This window comes from Tympanuchus pallidicinctus, unplaced genomic scaffold, assembly GCF_026119805.1.
Source record: "Tympanuchus pallidicinctus isolate F22 unplaced genomic scaffold, pur_lepc_1.0 scaffold15, whole genome shotgun sequence".
Taxonomy (NCBI): Eukaryota; Metazoa; Chordata; class Aves; order Galliformes; family Phasianidae; genus Tympanuchus; species Tympanuchus pallidicinctus.
In genome coordinates, this window is record NW_026294669.1 from 16,444,606 (window position 1) to 16,464,337 (window position 19,732).

General features: G+C 36.7%; 1 long non-coding RNA gene across 12 annotated transcripts in view; it reads left to right on the forward strand.

Moving 5' to 3' along the window:
* LOC128076673 (uncharacterized) overlaps positions 1-19,732 on the forward strand; it is a 310,987-nt gene that overhangs the window by 220,428 nt on the left and 70,827 nt on the right. The window lies entirely within an intron of this gene.

Below are 19,732 nucleotides of genomic sequence, written 5' to 3' on the forward strand. Positions count from 1 at the left end.
CCCTCTAGGGCCTACCTATTTGGTGTTCAGAGTTCATCTCATATTGCAGCTGCTTATGTTCACGTTTTCTGTGGTGTATGGATGAAATGTCCAAGAAAAGGGAAAAAGCAAAACCCTCACACACACACAAAAAATTAATGTAAAATACACAGCATTAAAAATATCCTCCCTAAAACAATGGTTTGGCTGTTATTGAGCAGGGAATAGGACAATTTCTCTAGAGGCTTTTAAGTAAGAGCAATGAAAAAAAAAATAATAATAATAATAAAAAAAAAACAAGACCAGAGAAAAAGTGTGGAGATTTTGAAGGGACTTTAGTTTCAGGGGACATTTTTAATTCCAAGTTCTTTCAGGTTATGGAGCCCATTATTTCTTTTTGTCCTTTTATTAAAAATTTCTTTGTAATTCATTTGGACTTCTTTGCCATCAGGCACAGACAGATAGCAACAACAAACAATTATACTTAGTATTTATCACTTTATTCTATTTTACAATGTATCTCTGATTATGGAAGCAATACATTCTTTGCACCTTGCTTTGGTTACTATTTGTTGAGAGCAGCCTTTATAAACAATATATTTTCCCATTTTAATAAAAGGCTAGAGTTGCACTAAGTGCGGAGGATGTGATTTGAAACAAAAACCTATCAAGCTTCTAGACTAAGATTACACCACCCTGTCCTATAATATGAGTTAGGAAGCCTTCTATCTATTACATTTTCCAACCCTTCTATTTAAATGTAGTAGGAATCTCTCTAATTAATTAATGTCACTCATTGCACCGGAATGTCATGCAATGTGTACTTGCAACTGGTGTAGTTGTGATTGCAAACAGTCCACTTGCACCCAACATTGTGTGCAAAATATCCAGGCTTTGAGGAAGTACTCTTCCTAATGTTTAATCTGTTCCATTTTCTTTAGTCTGCATTTATGCATATGTAAAGATATCATGAAGGACACAACATCCTTTGACTGAGTGAAAATCTGTCCTCTTTGAAGTCTACCTGAGTTTTGTGAAGAGAATTTCTCTCTGTCTTCCTGAGTCTCCCTAAGTAATTCACGTGACTTAGGTTCAAGTATAACAGAATAGTATGTATGACAGTGACTGGCTACCTCAGCCATGTATGGGGGTCACTCCTGTCATGCACAGAACCAGTCCCATAGGTTTGGCAGAGACAATGCTGTGGACCTACTGCTTCTCTGTGCAGCTCTCCCACTCATCTCTTCAGAAATGTCTTTGTTTTGACTTGCATTAATAGAGTGGAACATATAGGCCAGAGCAACTAATCTTCTGTAGTAATATTTTAATTAATGACTAGATAGAGCTTGTTCTATCAAGATGAAAATATTTCTATTATGACTAAATCTTTATTCTGGAAAAAGGCTTAAATACCATGAATAATGTTATGAGCCATCACTCAAGGGAATAACAAAAATCAGATATTTAAAAGAGTAGATTTTCCAACAAAGCAAAAGTTTACTTACATCAATGGGAGGCAAATACAAATTCCCATGAACCATAATAAGCCAAACACTCCACTTCACTTATCCCACCCCCTGCTCTAGGTTATCTCTAGAGAAAAACAGGCTGTGTCTATGTTACCCTGAAACATATATGGAGGGTGATCCTTTTCTGGTTAAGGAAGACAATTTGCCACCGTACAAAACCTGGGTTTAAATTCAATACTTGCTTGGGTGGAGTGTGATATGAGAGTCAGCTAATCTCATTTTACTTTCATGATGTTTTTAGATATCTGCCTGAAGATTAAACAATCATGAAAACCAGCTACCAAACGTAGCAATCAAGATACTGCTAAATAAATTTAATCCTGATCTGGAATATCGTTAGAAAATTTGAGTATTAAAAAGTACGTTACATATGGTCTGTATTTATCTTTATTTTCTACATATTTATCTGAAAGCTTAATGAAAATGCAGATGCAGTGGTTCCCTTCTATGGGTTTACTTTCCATGAGTGCCAGCTTTCAGGCTAATTGATTATGTCAGAAGCTCTATAAATATCAATAGCATATGGAAAGGTTAAGCCGAGGTCCCCACATAACTGGATTCATACTCTTTATTGATGGTACAACCATTATCCAACCATAATGGAAGTGCTTTGAGTGTGAAATAGAGTAGAACGTTAGCTAATTTCCACCAACAACTGACTGGAGAACTTGGGCTGAATGACTGACTTATGCAAACTAATGAACAAATGGATGATATATAATGTGTAAACTAAAATTAGAATTTGAAAAGTCAAGGATAATGTAGGATGTAACGTACATCATCATCATTTTACCAGTCCTAATTTAGTATTATTTATGATTCCCTTTAGTTTCCTCTGAAATAAAAAGTAGCAAGCTGCATTAGAATAAAATCTTAAAAATAAGAGGAAGTATTCAAGATTCTGCTATTCAGCTTTCACTAACTGACATGAATATGCTTTTTCCTTTTTTCCTTTTTTTTTTTTTAGGAAAATTTTAGGTGTTTTAGGAATTTTAGGTGTTGGTTCTTTGAAAATGTAGCCCTATTGTGCAATCTTTTTTTAGAGCACATTAGTAGTAGTTTTCAGAATGACGTTACTATTTTCTTTCTCTTTTATTTTCTTTTTTTTTTCCCTGTATTAATTACTTCCTTTTTGGTAGGACACAGAGGAATCAATCAACCCCTAAGTGTAGTTTCTCTGGCAGCTCTCTGTAACAGTGGTGTGGCCATTCTGTTACTACTCCTCAGACTGTTTGGTGGCTGGGCCAGAGGGAAACAGTGGCTTTGTCAATTGCTACAACTATCTCTGACAAAGAAACCTGGGTGGTTTATGACAAGTTTGAGCAGTTTCAACTTTTGCTTCACATACTGTAGGACGACAGCAGAGGCACAGTCAGGAGAACACATGGAACATAACCCTGCTTTCACTCTTGGCTGGGCTGTATGTGCTACACTTCACTCGCCTCTCTGCTCAGTTGAAAATGTTCTGCATGCTGGACAGTTTTGGTAGGAAGAGCAAGCCCTGAGCTTCACTGCAGTTGCAAGTTTAAAACTAAGGAACAGTGCTGTGAAAATAAAACTACTGCATTTACTGAAGGTTTCTAACCTGCAAGCAACTGCAACTAAAATTCAGCTAAAAATTCCATGCATTTTCAAATCAGCAGTCAATGTGGTGGTTGTTTCAGTAAGTGGTGTGGGAGAGTGGTTTGGCTTTTTACATTAAGGATGAAAAGGGATGCCCCATCACAACAGTCAGTATATTTTTCCTGCACAGTGAAAACAGAAAGTAATTGCAATTCGTTATACTTTGATAATGAGTATGCGTAGGCCTCAATGTACCTGTGGTTTGCCATATAAGTTTCCCTTAAATGCAGTGCATAACAGTAATTAGAAATGCTGGCTTCTTTTGGTTTAGAAAAATTACTTGAGAGAATTTGGGGGAAAACCAGTATAATCAATTCCATCTTTAACATCTGTTTCTAACTGTGTTCTTTCATGAAGCATCATGAGGGAGTAAAATTCCCGTACCAGAGAAATCAACAGCAAAATTCCTATTGACTTTATCCCAATTGATTAGGCCATTCCTTCAGGGCCAGACTTTTCCACCCTAATTCATATACTCCACATAATCTCCTCCAAATCAGTGTGCAGGCAGATGTACTTCGCCATGACCCCTGATTCTCAAAAACATACTGTGTCATCCAATTGATAGAGCATATATCTAAGATTGGTTTCTTCTGCAGTCGAGAAGTCATAAGTGACTTTCTGCCAAATTTACTTTACTGTTTGCTAAGCATTGTCCGCAGCAGCCTTTGAACTCCAGTAGCTAGCTGCCAGTGGAGTGACCCTTGCTGGATTATTTGCATGGGAAGGATAGACTGCCGCAAGGTGTGATGTGTGCAGCATAGACTGGAGGTGACCCACAGCCATTCTACTTGTGAACAGTTTTGGTAACTCTGTTGGATGCAGATGGCAGCTGATAGGCTAGGTCCAGTATTGGAAATATTGATTGAATATATGACTACAGATGCTCTCACATATCTCCCTCCCAGACTTCATTGATCCTTTACAACTGAAAAATAGAGAATTTGCAGTGGACACACAGGATGAAAAAGAAGAAAAGCTGACTTCTACTAAGAGTAGAAAAAAAATCTTTTAGATTTTGATATGAATATAATATGATATGCTTGATTATTGTCATCCAAACCAGTTGAAAATGAAAGGTCATTTTAGACATGTAAAGAACCCTACAAAGTCTGACTAATGTTTGACTAATGTTCTTCAGGGCGAGAAATTTAGCTTTCAGCATTATCTGGAGAGAAGAAAAGTGTAAAGCCATTCCTCTCTCAGAATTGCTGTTAAAGACAGTTTAAAACAAAAAACAAAACAAAAACAAAAAAAAACAAAAACAAAAACAAAACAAAACAAAAAAAAAAAGAGATGAATTTGAATTCTTTCAGTAAAAAAAAAAGTAGCTGAAGAGTTCATTAAGGCCTGGATTTTCCTTGGTTCTTGGTGGAAGCACCATATACTCTCAAGGAAAATGGTGTAGTGCTGTGTAGATTGGGGCTTCATGTGTTCCCTAAATGGAAGAAAGTTACTGAGAATTACACTTAAGAAAGCAGATTACACAAATTATCTCTAAAAATAGCAGCACTAATAAAACACTAGTTTATTAACTGCTGCTGTTTTCCACTGAGAAATGTGAAGGTCATGAGAAAAGTCATTGCTTTTTCAAATTTTTAAAATAACGTGAAGATTGCTATGACATGAATCCCATAATTTCTAAAAAGATCCCCAAATCGTTGTAAACAGACAATACAATGCCTATGTTATTGTAAGAATGCCCCTGCTTATGAACTGTGCTTAAATAACCTTGTACTACTGTAATTAGATTCACAACATACCTATATTGTGAAGGGCTGTCTTCTCTCTCAATTAGTTGGGAAGGATTAGACACACTGATAGATAGTACTAAATGCTAATGGAGCAGATCCTAAAGCCGTTCCACTGTTTTCATGCTGTCATCGTGCAGGAATTGATTCCACTAGAGTGCTGAGGAAAACTCAAATATGAACATCAGTATGCAGCTCAATATTTTGTAGGTTTTCTTGTCTTTTAAAAATATTCTTCTCCTGCTATTCTTTAGCCAGAAGAGCAAAAAGAGCTAGTTCAACACTTTTTTTTTTTTTTTTTTAAAAAAAAAAAAAAGCTGAGTGACAGTACAGAGGCTTCAGGAAGTACAAGTTTGTACATGGGCTTTTTTTATCATCTCTAATGGCAAAATTAAAATTAGTTCCCAATTAAAAAAGAAAAGCATGAGTACAGTCTGAGAGCAGCAGATAAAGGGTGGCATGAAGGGAAGATTATTAAGCAGCATAGTATAACAGGACCCCAGGTGCAGAAGGGCCTCATTATACTCACATTTTTGTGCTGCAACATACGGATGTACAGTAAACCAAAAAAAAAAATAAAATTCCAAAGGACAGTATTACACAGTGACTACACTTGAGATGAGTACATGTTTTTTGAAGACAGACCATAACAACTTGGTTTTTACTTCCAAAATACAGTGGCACATTAATTGCTTGATCAGCCAAATGAAACTAAATGTAATTAAGACTAGTGTGGGGTTAATTTGGTCCATAATTATGTTATATAAAGTAAATGAAAATTGTTTCTTTCCCAAATTGCAATTCATTAAAATTACAGATATTAAAATAAGATACTATAAAATTACATGAAGCATGTACACATTAATAGCCATTAGTAATAGCTTGATATTTCTATCTAAGCAACAGTTTATTAGAATGCCAAAAGGTTATATTTGACAACTCACATAACTGATTTTTTTTTTCCCTCATCCTTTCTGCTCCTCTAAGAAATTTAGTATTACTATAGTCATAGCATGTGCCATGTCATATTTAAGTATGTTAGACATACTAGTTTTACATTTAGATTTGTTTTAATAATAATTACTGTATCTCAAAATACTCAGAGTTGATAGTTGTATCTCTGGAATGGACTACACCAACCTCAGCTTCGAGAGGAAGTCAGTGCTGCCTCTTCCAGCACAATACAGAGCTCTGTTTTAGGCCCAGAATCTTCTTGGTATCAGGCAAATGCACACTTAGATCCACTTGCTTTCAATTTAAGTGTAAATTTAAAGCTAGGTCCATACTTAGTTTTGCTGTGCTTTAGCGGCATTTCAGAGGGATTTGAGTGTTTCATAGAATTAGAGACATTGGCTCTGCACATTGGAAGCAATGGCAATGGTCATGGAGTGCAGGTCCTGACCTATACCGGTTATGAGATGCAATATCCCTAGGTATTTTCTACAAAGACTTGAAAACTTCATATTTTGGCTACTCTTATGAATTGATTTCCCACTGGTACTTTTTCTGAAGTTTTTCCTTTGGGGGACAGATAATATTCACCAACATCTTAATATCAGACTCAAAGAGTGGCTCAGTCAACACTTTAGAAGCTGTAGCTTCCATGTGAATTTTGAGTTGGTAATGAATGGTGAGCACCACAAATTTATACAATATTTGTGCTTGTCTACAGAAGATACCAAGCAATGGATACCATACTTGTTTTTCGTGCACGCAGGATTCTTGGTGAAAATAATTGATGAATAGGAAAGGTTGAATGAGATGTTATCTGGGTGCTGCTTCCTCAGCTCCAGTACAACCAAATTTAGTATAAAAGACATGAAACCTCTAGATAATTTGCACAGCTGGGTATCATATTTAGACATGAGGATTAGGGTGAAATCTTGTGATTTCTGAGCAGCCCGTATTTCTGAAGTACTCAGTCCTTGTGGCCTCAGATATTGTTACGTTCCTTGCAAAGTTGTGAGCGAATAAGTTTTATTCAATTGTTTTCTTATTTACATGCAATACTAAGGCATTGTTTGTTAAAGGAACTGCTACTATTGCTGGGTCTTAGTGTGTGCTTTTATAATATTTTTGTCCGTGCTGCTGCTAGATTTATAAACAAAGTAATATTTGTTTTTAAAATCAAGACTCTCTCATGTTTGTAGTAACTCTGAGTCAGAATGTTTAGTTTCTAGAATCATGTTATGGTCTGTGACAGTAAATATATTTGTGTACTGGTTTTAATCATTAATTTCAGTAATTGAAAATTTCATAAAAGTGGTTTATAAACCGATGATAAAAGATCAGCACCCTACAACGTTGGTTATACCTGTACAAAACATTAATACAGTCTAGTTTAATAAGCTGACCAATAATAACATTAGGTGGAATATCTTAATGATGATATCTTACTTTCAACAAACCAAGAGATACGTTTTGCAGTATTTAATTGAGCAAATCTCCCAGTGGCTTCAGTGAAAGCTGTGCTTGATTAAGGACTACAGAATTTGGCCTTAATAATATTTTATCATTTATGCATGAAAATGTAGGGTGATAACAGTTATTAGCATTCTAGGTATTCCATTTTGCTCATGCAAATTATTCTGCTATTACATAGCGAGTCAGGTTGTACTTAATACCCCCAAACAGTTATGTATATTTAACAGGGAAATGACAATAGAAAAAAATGTATTTAGTTCAGTTGTTGAGCTGCTATGTAAACCAATTATCTATCCTGAGGGAAACAGCTCTGTCTACAACTACTTAGGCTCTAGGGCCTATTACAAATCCTGGAGTGGGCTGTTGTTTCAGTTCTCAAGGGAATCTGCCACGTCACACTGGAAATAGTTTACAATAATTAGAAAGCCTGCTTCTGCCAGTATTGCACACATTTTTAATACCTTTCTAAGTGTTATGGGAGATAATATACAAGGTTTTTAGAATTCCAGTCAGGCTAAGGTGAACCACAGAAAGGACAACTGCACAATAGCCCTAAACTGGACTGTGACAGGCTAATTATTGTGGCTTCATTATAAAACCTCTTTTTGCATAGGTCACCTGGGAAGTGTAATTAAAAATGCATTATTGGTGTGTATTTTTATTGAAGCAATTAAATTAAAAAGCCAAAAAAATAATTATTTGACGAGCAAATAATAATGTTGGTCAACAGTGTTTATCTAAGAAAGAGAGAACATGTTAGTAGTTCATTAGCAGTAAATGTGTTAACTGGAATGCCGTTTGAAAAATGAGCCATAGAACAGCTTTTAAATACTCAGATTAAAGGATTTATAATGTCAAGTTTAACATGGAAATTATAGATAGTATTACATTGCCATGAATAATAGCACCTTTAATCTGACTTAGTAAAATGATTTACTATACATGGTGTGCTTTTCACAATCGGGCAGCTGTATATCTATCTAATATGTAACCTCTGTCAGCCACATATGGGATATCAACATGCATGTAACGACATGTAGGTGGATATGCACAGGTATGTGTGGATTCTGTAAAACTGTACAGCATCTGCTGCAAAAAAGCCTTTTCCTGAAACCTACCTCAGCAACACAGCAGTCAGGGAGCCCTAATTAGCTGCTTTTTAGACCTTCCTGCCATGAAGCCTTATGGATGCCATGAATGCATAGGGAGATGCAAGGAGATGCTCCAAGATGATTGTAGACTCTATAGCATGGGTTTCCTGGGAAGTAGTAGACAGAACACTGCTATGCTAACACCAGCTCCCTGTACCACATATGCGCTGTAGGACTGACTCCTTCCAGAAACACTGGATTGAATGAATGCACACTGGATTGAATAAATGCACACTTGACAGTTACTTCCCATGTGACTAGGAGTTCTGGTTTGTCCTGAGGATATCACACTAGCTGTGCTGCTCAGGCTCTCTATGAGACATCTGTGGTAGGATGGAAGCTTTTATGCTAGGCTGTTTTGCTCACCAGAACTGCGCATTGTACTCAGAATATAGATGTACCACCGACTTACGCAACAGCATAATATTTTCTATTTTCTGTTCTTATGACAGCTCCAAACTTTCACTTTGCCTTTTGGCTGACAATGTGCTGGCCCTTCCAAAAGACTCACAACCCTCTCAGACCTCTCTCCAAAGATGAGTTAGAACCTCTCTTTTTGCAGATGCTCTTAAGGCTGCTTTCTTCCAGGTATTTATCTTCCATTACATCTGCTGCTTTATTAAGTCATTTGGAAGACCTTTCTGCTGCACTTTATATATCAATTTACTCCTGAATCATCCTCCTCACTTATAAACTTTGCTATTTCACTGCTAAACATTTTTCCAGATAATTTATGAATATGTTGAACAGCACAATCCCAGCGCAAATCTCCAGAGGGTTCTGCTAGTAATCATCCTTCTCTGTGAAACTGACCACTTACTGTTGCCCTTTGTTTCCTTCTTTTTCAGCAGTTGCTAATCCCAAGGAATACCTTCCCTTTAGCCCATGACTAATCTTCAAGTTTTTGTTTCTCTAAGAGCCTTTGGTGAGGGATTTTGTTGAAAGTCTGTTGAAAATCCAGTCACACTGTATCAACTGACTGTTATCCACACATACATTGATGTGATCTAACAACTATTAAAGATTTTAGAACATGACTGCTTGACCCTCTTCTTATATTTTCTTTTTTTTCTTTTTCCTATGGTCTCAATATATTTAATCTGGTACAAAAATGAACTTGCAGGACTGGAGTTACTAGGATCATTTGCAGGGACATTTTGAAGATTAATGTCACGGTAATCACATTTTGTTTCTTTACCTCTGTGCCAGCTTTGAACCAGAGCACCATTACTGTTTGATTTTGTGCACAGCCTCTTAAGACAGCATGGGTGAATAGCTTCTCACCTTAGCAGTTTCTTCCTGTCCCAGTATGCTAACATTCCACACTTCTGTTTTCCACAATTCCCCATTCCCTGCCGTTGCATAGCGGTGCTGGTCTAAGAGCCTTCTAATTTTTAGAGAGTTAAAAACCCAAATATGTTGGACAGGGTGGAAAGGTTTGGGGTTTTTTTGGTGGGTTTTCTTTGTTTGTTTGTTTGTAGTTTTATTTTTTGATGGCTTTCAGCTCTTTTATGACCATACTAATCTACTAATCTTTTTTTTCATTCCACCTTAAATGTTATTGTCACATTTCACAGCACAAAAAATTAAAGGCAGGTAAATGTCTACAAAACTGGCCATTCTCTGTTCAACTCTGCAAATGTACTGTGCAGTAACATCCAAAGCAGCAAGGCCTGCTCCCCCTCTCAGAGAGTTTGCTTTTGGCCCTTCTCATTACAATAGAACAATGTTGTAGGTGAGCTCTGTAGTATTTTCATCAATAAACAAGAAGATACTGCACTTGATTTGAAGACTTTTTCAACAACAACAAGCTGTGTTTAATGTTATCTTTTCTAAAAATAAATTCTTCCAGACTTTTTTCCTTCTTTATCTCCCCATGTTACATATGCATGTATGCATAGAAGTATGATTGTACTGAAACATAAGATAATTGTCTACACTTTTATAATCTTCATTCTTAATATGAGAGCAGAACCTATGTCCCAATTTGAAAAAAAAAAAAAAAAAAAAAAAAAGCCTAACCTAAAAATGAATTAAACACACAAAGTTCTGTTACCGGTTAGACCAAACCCTGAGGGTTGCATTTCGTATTCAATTACACAAGTGTTACTCCCATTGGAGTCAGGACTGGAGGGCAGAATTCAGCCTGAAATTGTAAACAAGAAAAATCTGAAGTCAGCCTGTGCTTTTCTTAATATGCACTGGTGTGTACCAGGATATTGTCCAATACTGGGCCTCTTATTTGGGAAAAAGTGGGAGAACCAAAAATCAAAAAGCAGACATCTGTGAGCAACTATGGAAAGATTTTTCCAGGATGGAATTTGCTGTCTTGATGTTTTGATACATCAGTTTTCATTAACATGAGAAAAACTATGTTTTAAAACTCAAACTGAGGATACTTTATGTTACTCTTCTTTTTTTGGGTGCTATTGGTCTATTTTTTGGGTGCTCATCCTGTTGTAGTTCACAGTTCCCTCATCTTTTTCTGACACTGAAACCAGACCCACTCCTTTCTTGATACATTCACGGGAATCAACGTTGTTTTCCTTGCTCTTGTTTTGAAGTTTAACGGTTATTTGTATTTTACTCATGGAAGTTGTGGTCTTTTCTTCCGGAAGTGCTTTTGTTTCCCACACATCTTCCCTTTGCTCTGTTTAAGTCTTTTAATTGCAAGGGATGCTTTTCTTTTTGATGAAGGACTTAGTACACTTTTAACTACTGTGGAGAACTGAGCAGAGGGTGCACACAAAATACAGGTGTAACTGGAAGGTTCATACTTTCACAGTATACCATTTGTCCTGCTCTCTGCACATCTCAGTGTCTTGGGAACTCTCTGAGGTTAAACAGACATGTGAGATAGACAAATTTATATGCATCATCAACTGCTCATCTCTCCTGAGCACTTTAAGGTGTAAGTCATGGCTTGGTTTCCAGCTGAAGCTGGAGGCAGAGAATGTTACATTTCAAAGTTGTATATATGGCTAAGGTGACAATAAAAGCAGATATTATACGAAAACCAGAGCATAAGACAAGGCTGGCATTCATGTAGTTGCCACAGAGGATGCTGTACAGACAGTTACCATTTTGCTGTATAAGCGGTCTTCCTGTCACAGAGAATGAGGCCATTGTTGGCAGCAGCAGTGCTCATGGCTGTCCAAAGGGCAACATGAGGCTGCAGCCCTCAGGAAGGCAGTGCTGAGAGGAGTGAGGCTGATGTGCAGAGCACCTACTTCAGCTGCTGCTGCTGCTGGAGGATTGCTGCTCCAGATGACATTTTTCAGGAACTGTGACGTAATGTAGTTTTCCATCCTTTGTCATCTCATGAGGAAACGTGGTTGATATGGGATTTTGAGAAGGAATTTTTTTTAGTATAATGTCTGAAACTTAGTAGGGGCTCTAACAATATTTAATTGTGTTCATGAATATTATTCCTTCAATTTATCTGCATACACCTTTAGGTGCACAGAACCATGGAATACGCTATTTTTTTTAAAGCCAATTCTAGTGGAACGGAGGTGTTCCATGGCCACAGTTGTCTCCCATATAAGAAGCTCGGGAGACTTGGCAGCATGGTGTACTGTCCAGTTTATTTGGCTTTAGGATCCATCACAGAAAGCACCATCCTTTTTCATAGTGAAATTGTGACCTACTGGTCTAAATACCTCTTCTGATCTCAGGTGCTATGATATCCTTAGACATAAATAGGACTCGTGCTATCCATGCAGTGATCCTAATCTTTGAAATCTTTACACACTCAACTTCATTCTGACATTAGAGAAGGTCTGGTAACCATGCAAAAAATGTTAGCTCTCTCTAATATGTGTTATAACTCTAATAAATGTAGAAATTGATGAAATGAGCAAATGATTATGGGCATTGTTAGGCAATGTGCAGGTTCAGGGAAGATGAACTTTTCCTTTTCAAAAGTTCTACAACTGTCTATAAAAGTTTAAGTGGCAACAAGTATGCACAGACTCAAGTTCTAAGCATTTCTTGGAAATAACTAAAGGAAAGAGCTTTAAATGTTAGATAATTATTAATCTCTGTGTCAAGGGTTAAATTTTATTTTCTTACAGAAGCATAAAGGCTAACTGATTCCTTTCTCCGTGATATGTGGCATTATATGTGGCTGCTGCAATCTATATCTTGCAATCTATGTCTAATCCTCAATTCTGATAGTTTATTGCCATTGTGGAGAACAAAGATTTGGTTCTTGCTCTGGAATTCCAGGTGTCTGAGAGATTTGAAAAATCTGGTTTAAAAAAAAAAAAAAAAGAAAAAAGAAAAAAAAAAAAGGAAAGTGATGTAAAGAATATGACATTTGTGGAAATATCATTTTGAGTTTGGTCATGAAGGAAAAGGAATGGATGGTTAAGGTCATCTACTGAACTGGCATTTCAGTGCTTGGGCAAGCAGAGAATCGAGCAGATAGACATTTCAGAGTCATGGGTTAAAATATTGCTTTGAAGTGTAGCATCACCGTATACAGGTCTGAGTACATTCCTAGTTCTCTCCTCTCTAAGCTCATGATTTTTCATTCTTGATTATTTTCTGTCATACTGATGACCCTGAATGCAATAGATGACTTTATCCTGTTTTAAACCTTTTGCAGTTGCTTAGGGAAGAGGGGCTGAGCTGGCGGTACAATCTTCCAGTTCCTGAACAAATCAGCTATTCGCTACTATGGCATCGTTTGGCTTGCATATAGCAGATAGAGTCCCAGCTAGCTGAAGGCCAGAGGGGAAAGGGTACACACAGAATAGAATTTCTTACTATCCACAAATATTTCATATTTCTGCCCTTCACAAATATGCAAATTTTAATGCAAAAAAAATGGATATTGTAGTTATATATTGTGTTTTCCACACAAAACACAGAATTTCCCTGAATTTTTATCGTCTGATCTTACATCTATGGTTGAACTGACAGTATCTTCCAGAGAAAGATGTGATCTTAACCACTGAGTGGACATAAAAACTTCAGTACAGTCCTAGCTTTCTAATTCACAATGCCTGATTACCCACACTGTTAAAGGTACAAACCTTATGTCTACTCTGAATTTTTCTTAATTCTGTTTTCAGCTGTTGGGTCTTACCATATTTTTTTATGAGACTGAAGAACTCAACATTTTCCAAAGTACTTTTCCCCACAAGATAACTGTAGATTTGAGAAAATATGCTCTTTCAACCTTCTCTGTGATAAGTTCAGAATCTTACCTCTACTGCATTGGTAACAGTGCCCAGACTAAAACTTGAGCAAATATCTCAAGGCAAATTGGTGATTCTGTACTACGGGCCTTCCCTTGCCTCTGACTCATATCATTTAACTGCATATATACTTACACTTTTTCTGCATTTGTCCTAAGAGTATCTAGAGGGTATTCTTCCTTATAAGTCAGTAGTAGTGAAACTCAAGAACATCAAATTATCTAAAATGCTGCCTCCAAGAATATGTTCTTTCCAAAAGAAAAAGAAATGGATTAATCCCAACTAGACATAAAATGAGTCAAGTGAAATTCAGAATGGGTGATCAGGACTCTGGACTCAATCGTGGACTAAATGAGTTAACAACATAGCTTTACCATCAGCATTTTTAATCTTAACATTAATGTTTTTGAAACTTTTCAGTCTTTCTCCTATGTCTTTTCTGAAGCATCTGATTTTTATTTTTTTATTTTTTAATGAACATGTACAGCAGTGTTGGATTCCAATAGTACAAGCTCCAATGTCAAAGCAATATAAACTTCAGCTATATTTTATGCCATTGAACCTTATTCCTTCTTATAATAGCCACAGTGTTTACTCATAAACAATTCATGTTTAGCTGCATATCTGCTATGATTGCTTCTTTTTTAGAAATACTGCCTTAAAATCTTCGTCGTATTTAGCCGTATGAAATTCCTGACCATATATTTTCTTCTATATAGATGAACAGACTTTCATCAGTGGCACTGAAGCACATAGTTGACTGTGCTTACCCTCTATATAATGCATATATCAATGATCTGCTTTTATCTTTATTTATCACTTCACAGACTTTCCTTTATTTGGAAACATTGTAAGAAATTAGGTGAATATATGTTTTCCACAGATTATTAATAAAAATGGGACAATGTGGGGGCATAAAGAATCCCAGTAAGATGCTACCACAGACAACTGTTTAGTGATAATTTCCTACTTAGAACAAGTATCAAATGATTTTTAAGTTACATAATATGTACAACAGTTATTTTATGTAGTTCTAGATCCTCAATTCAGACATTCAAAAAAGCATATCAAATATCAATTCATAGATCCTATTACAGCAATAATATTGTCATTATCAAGCAAATTTGCATTTTCATCAGATAGTTTGATAACATCTGTCTGCCGTAAACTGAAGTTGATCAACATTCATTAAATTCTCTTGTTTAATACTTCAAAATAAGCAATCACCCTATTACTGCTTGACATAAGTAGGACTGTACCTTGTAGTATTCTAGTACGTGGCTGTTTTCCTCACAGTGATGGCAAGCTTTATTAGCACTTACTGAAACCTAAGCAAGTAGTTACTGAAATCTTCTGTAATCAGGCTGAGAAAAGCTTCTGCATATTTTGATTTCTTGTTAAATAATTTTTAATAATCTGAAATGAAGAGGACTTCAGCTTTATATGACTTCTTCCAATACAGCAGTAGCATATTCTTTAAATAAAATTACTTCATTCCTTATTCTTTGCTGAGGATTTCTTAGTGTCTTGAAGGCTGAACTCTTAATGTTGAAGTCATGCAGTATTTGTTTATAATCCATGGATAATAATCAGAATTTCTTTGCATTTACTTGTGCATCTCTGTGCTAAGCAAATCAGACTGTGGCCTTTGTTTCCTTTGAGCAATAGCATGGTAATAAGTTAATGAAGAGCAGGATGAAGGGTATGAAGGAATATTAATGATAGCTATGTATTTGCATGTACAGTTTATTTATGCACTGCAATAATACCACAAGTAAAGCATATTTCTGGAATGTGTGTGACAACCCATGAATCCATAATGTAAGTACATACATAGAAGGAGAGTGTACACGTGTGTGTGTGTGTGTGTGAAAGAGAGAGAGAGATTAAGCAGGAGAAGTGTGCGTGTAAACCAAAGTAGAAGGCAGAGAAGGGTGAGGTCCTGTGCCAGAACAAGGAAGCTGGGATGCTTTTCAGCAGTGAGTCTGGGGAGTGCTGGCCTCTGGTGTGGAGGAGTAAGGAACTTGTTATCTTGATTTCAAACAGCTGGAACTTAGAAAGCTGGTCTTCCAGTAAAGGCTACCATTAGCAGCATGTGCACTGAGTCTTTTTTTGCTAGGAAGCTGGCAAGCTTATTTTTTCTGCTTGGGGGTCTCAGTCCAAGTGGGCTAATGAGAAGTCATTGCTGACCATCCATCCTCATCTTCCAAGTCCTTTACTGTCTGTGAACAAAGTGAGCAGCTAAGAAACACTAATATAATGGCATGGGGTCGCCATTTGTCTGTTTCCTCCTTTATTTCTACTGCTAGTTTTCCCAAGTGTATTTTAATTCTACTTTAACCTCAGTCTGTTGCTGACTGGTTTTCCCAGTCCTGGATTTCTTCAGTCACCTTTAGTGGTTTGGCTGGTGACACGGTGGAACCACTGTGGAAGAAGCTGTACCACACTTGGGAGAACAAACTCCACCTGTGCAGTTTGTTTGTTTTGTTTTCAGTTAAACTACCAGATTTCAAGGAGTAACTATGCTTGCAGTTATTTTTCTTTCACTTCTCATTCCTGAGGCAAACTTGACAAGAAAGCCAGTGTCCATTTCTGATATATCTCCATGCAGAAATAACTAACTTGTGGGGCAGCAGAGAGATCTACTGCATATTATTAGCTCTGATCTTCTGCCATAGGTTGGTATAACTCAATATACTACAGGTACGCCAGAAGTCGCTTAAGTCCACAGTTACTCCCATAGTAAACTCAATGAGTTCTGCTTGACTGGAACATTCCTTCCTTGAAAGTATCAAGTTCTGATCAGAAGATACTAAGAAATGATATTGCTTGTAGAATAGCTATGTATTTATTTCATATGTAGTCTCTTGCTCATTTGAATTTTTCTGGTTTACACTTGCAGTCAGTTTGTCTACACTAAAGAGCTCTTTAGAATGTGTTTTTTCTGCACGTAATCAAATTTGTTACCTCAAACTATTTCATCCAGAAGAAAATCCATTGACAGATGTAGGAAAAAATCAACATCTTTGTTACTTCTTATATCAAATAATATGAGGAAAAAAATGACATAGAGATTCAAATAATAAAAGCTGGCGTCTTACTCTTGGAAAGCTTACAGCAACATTATGCTGAAAATTACTAGTGCCAAAACAAAGCACTTCACTTTCAAGAGCAAGCAGCTTCATAGCTCTTACATGTGCAAAAGCACCCTAGTATAGACAGCGTGAAATAATTCAGATTCATTTCATATGGCTGATGTAACTTTAATTGCACTGGAAAACATAACAGTGTTTCTAGAAACAAAATATAATTGTGAATCAGGAACACCTGTTCCTGATGTTCTGTGTATAAATTTTATTGAGAAATCATAGCTAGCCAATCCAAGAACTGACTTTACAATTAATGTACCTGTATCATTAATTCACTTTTTTTTTTTTTTTTTTTTTTTTTTAGAATTCTGCTATTTTCTAGCAAAATCATTAATAATGTGATGTCTTACTATTGGGAAGGAAATTAGTTTCAAAACCTTTCCCAAAAGTAACCAAGCTGTCTCTGTAGCTTGCCTTATTTTCTGTGTCCAGCTTGGTTGGACTTTAGAATACATATGTGGAAAATAATCCTGTATGTTCATGAGGAAGACCAGCAAATATAGCTGAGCTCTTGCTTTTATAGTTTTTCAATATCCCCTGAGGTCATAGAGGTCTATAGAATGTTTTTCATATTGTGAATCTGAAGGGGGAAAAAAAAAAAAAGCAAAAATGTAATTTCTCAGATACTTTTTTAAAGCCAAGCACTGGCTGTCATCCATAAATGCGCCTTGCTGGATGCTCCTGACAGCTCCCAGAGTCCTGGGGATGGGGCTGGACCCGCTCGGCAACGGTCGCCTCGGTAACCAGCAGGGCCTCTGTGCCAGCAAAAAGCAGCTGCAATTTCCCCCTTTCCAGGATTTCTGCATCATTCAGAGGCAGTGGCCGCGCCCTGCCTCAAACTGACCTGAACGGGGGCTGGAAGCGTGTCAGGGAATGACTGTATCAAAAGAATAGGATGAGCTGGAGGATGAAGGGTTAATGTGATCAGGGGGTGCAGGTTCTGTGGCTTTGTTTCTTCACAGCTCGGCCAGGGTGACTGTAATACCCACCACCACTAATGCACAATAACTTCATGCACATATATGTATGTGTGCATGTGTATACAGAAGTATATGTGCAGTGTGTTTTTGTGATATGCATAGCACAAAACATTAAATGCACTAAGACTATCTTGAATACAATATAGTGCATGTTGATCCTTTTATTTTGTCACTGTGACTATTGAGATGATGTGCAGTTGTATTTTCCTGCCCATTTCAGGACCTTTCCCAATCAAATCATGGCTGCTTATCCAGCAGACATGGGTTCTCTAAATTGGACTGCTGCATATGGGAAAAACAAAGTCAGAAACTCTTAAATTGCTTTTAGTAATTATTGAACGATGTGAGCTCATTAAAAATGAAAATTGTCCTGCAGAGAAGTGCAGAATAAGAGGCACCCGAGGAAGGTGTATGGCTCTGAGCTGGTTGGAAGCTGGAGTGTGCTCCTTCCAGTCAGAGCAAAACCCAACTTAAGAAACCCAGGGATTACTGTGATACCAGTGAACACAGCATTGAATACAGCTCCCTATCCTCTGCAGCCATTGCACCCTGTTAGCCCCCCATGAGTGGCTGGCTTCTGCCCATCTTTACAGTGCAAGTGTAAAACTTGCCTATATGTCGGGCAGAGTCACAACTTTCTCATAAGCAGAAATGAGCATTACAGATATGTAGAGAAGCCTAGAGAGGGTGGTAAGCTGCAGAAGAAAAAAAGGAACACATAGCTAGTAGAAATAAGGGATTGCTTATTTCCATTCACCAACTGGATTTTCTCTTATTATTAAAAAAAAAAAAGAGAAAAGAAAAGTAAAATTCTATTGTCAGTAGCTTTCCAGTCCAGCCACATGAATCTTGAAAAGAAATACCAGAAGTCTTCCTTTCTACCTTTCTACCAGTCTCTGGGTGGGTTTCTACTTTCTGTTTGCAGTTGAGCGCTCTCTCTATGTAGTACAACTCCTTTGGCAGTAGAGGGCACTTAGAATATGGACAAAACAAAGAAATTCCTTCTAAAACTTCCCTCAGAAAGCTTTTGTTCAGCTTTGTGAAAGTCTTAATGCTGTTAAAAATTCTCCAGCCTAAAATAGGGAGGTTTTAATTATTTTGACTTTGTAGATTATTTAATAGATTATTGTAGATTATTTAATAGCTCTGTTTTAAATAAAAAGGTTTGAGTCAGCTTTTAGCATTGCAAATAGTCTATTTAGGTTTACATATTTTGACCAGTGTGCTATCAGCAAAGTAACATTAATTTATTATTTTGCTGACACTACGAGTAAAGGAAATCATTTTTTCCTTAGAAAACGGTGAAAAAAAATTTAGTAATATTTTTGGTTATTCTGAGGTCAAGTGAACCCATTCCAAAATAGGGAAACTCAATTATAAAAGCAGTACAGAAGAAAGATACTGCAATGAAAACCTAAGAAGTGGAAAGATGTGCTCCATTACTACATTTTGATTCTTCTAGGACAAGCGTAACGCTTCCGTAGTGGCTAATAGAGGGACTGGTTCTTCAAGCTGCTAAGAATACTTATTAACCCTGAAGGACCTAGAAAGATCTGGATCTCTGATAGAAATTTGAGCATGGATGTTACAGCTCTATTCAGAGTCAAATGATACATTTCAATTACTGCCATTTGTAAATTTTACTGATGTGAAGTAGACTGTACTTCACACCTGTATGAACTTCAGTGATAATTCTATCAGCTTAACCTCACATGCACTGTCCTTAAAAGTCAGTGGCATTTACTCATTTGAGGAACTCGTACCAGGTTTATGTGAAGTATTTTTTGCCACTTATAGAATCTGGTAATTTTTATGGTATTTTTTGATATTGGTATTTTTAATGATAATTTGCTAAGTATGAAAAAACATAGAGAGCAGATGCTGTTCAAAAGGACAAAATAGACAGAACTCTTCTCCTCCTGTATCTATTTGTATGTGT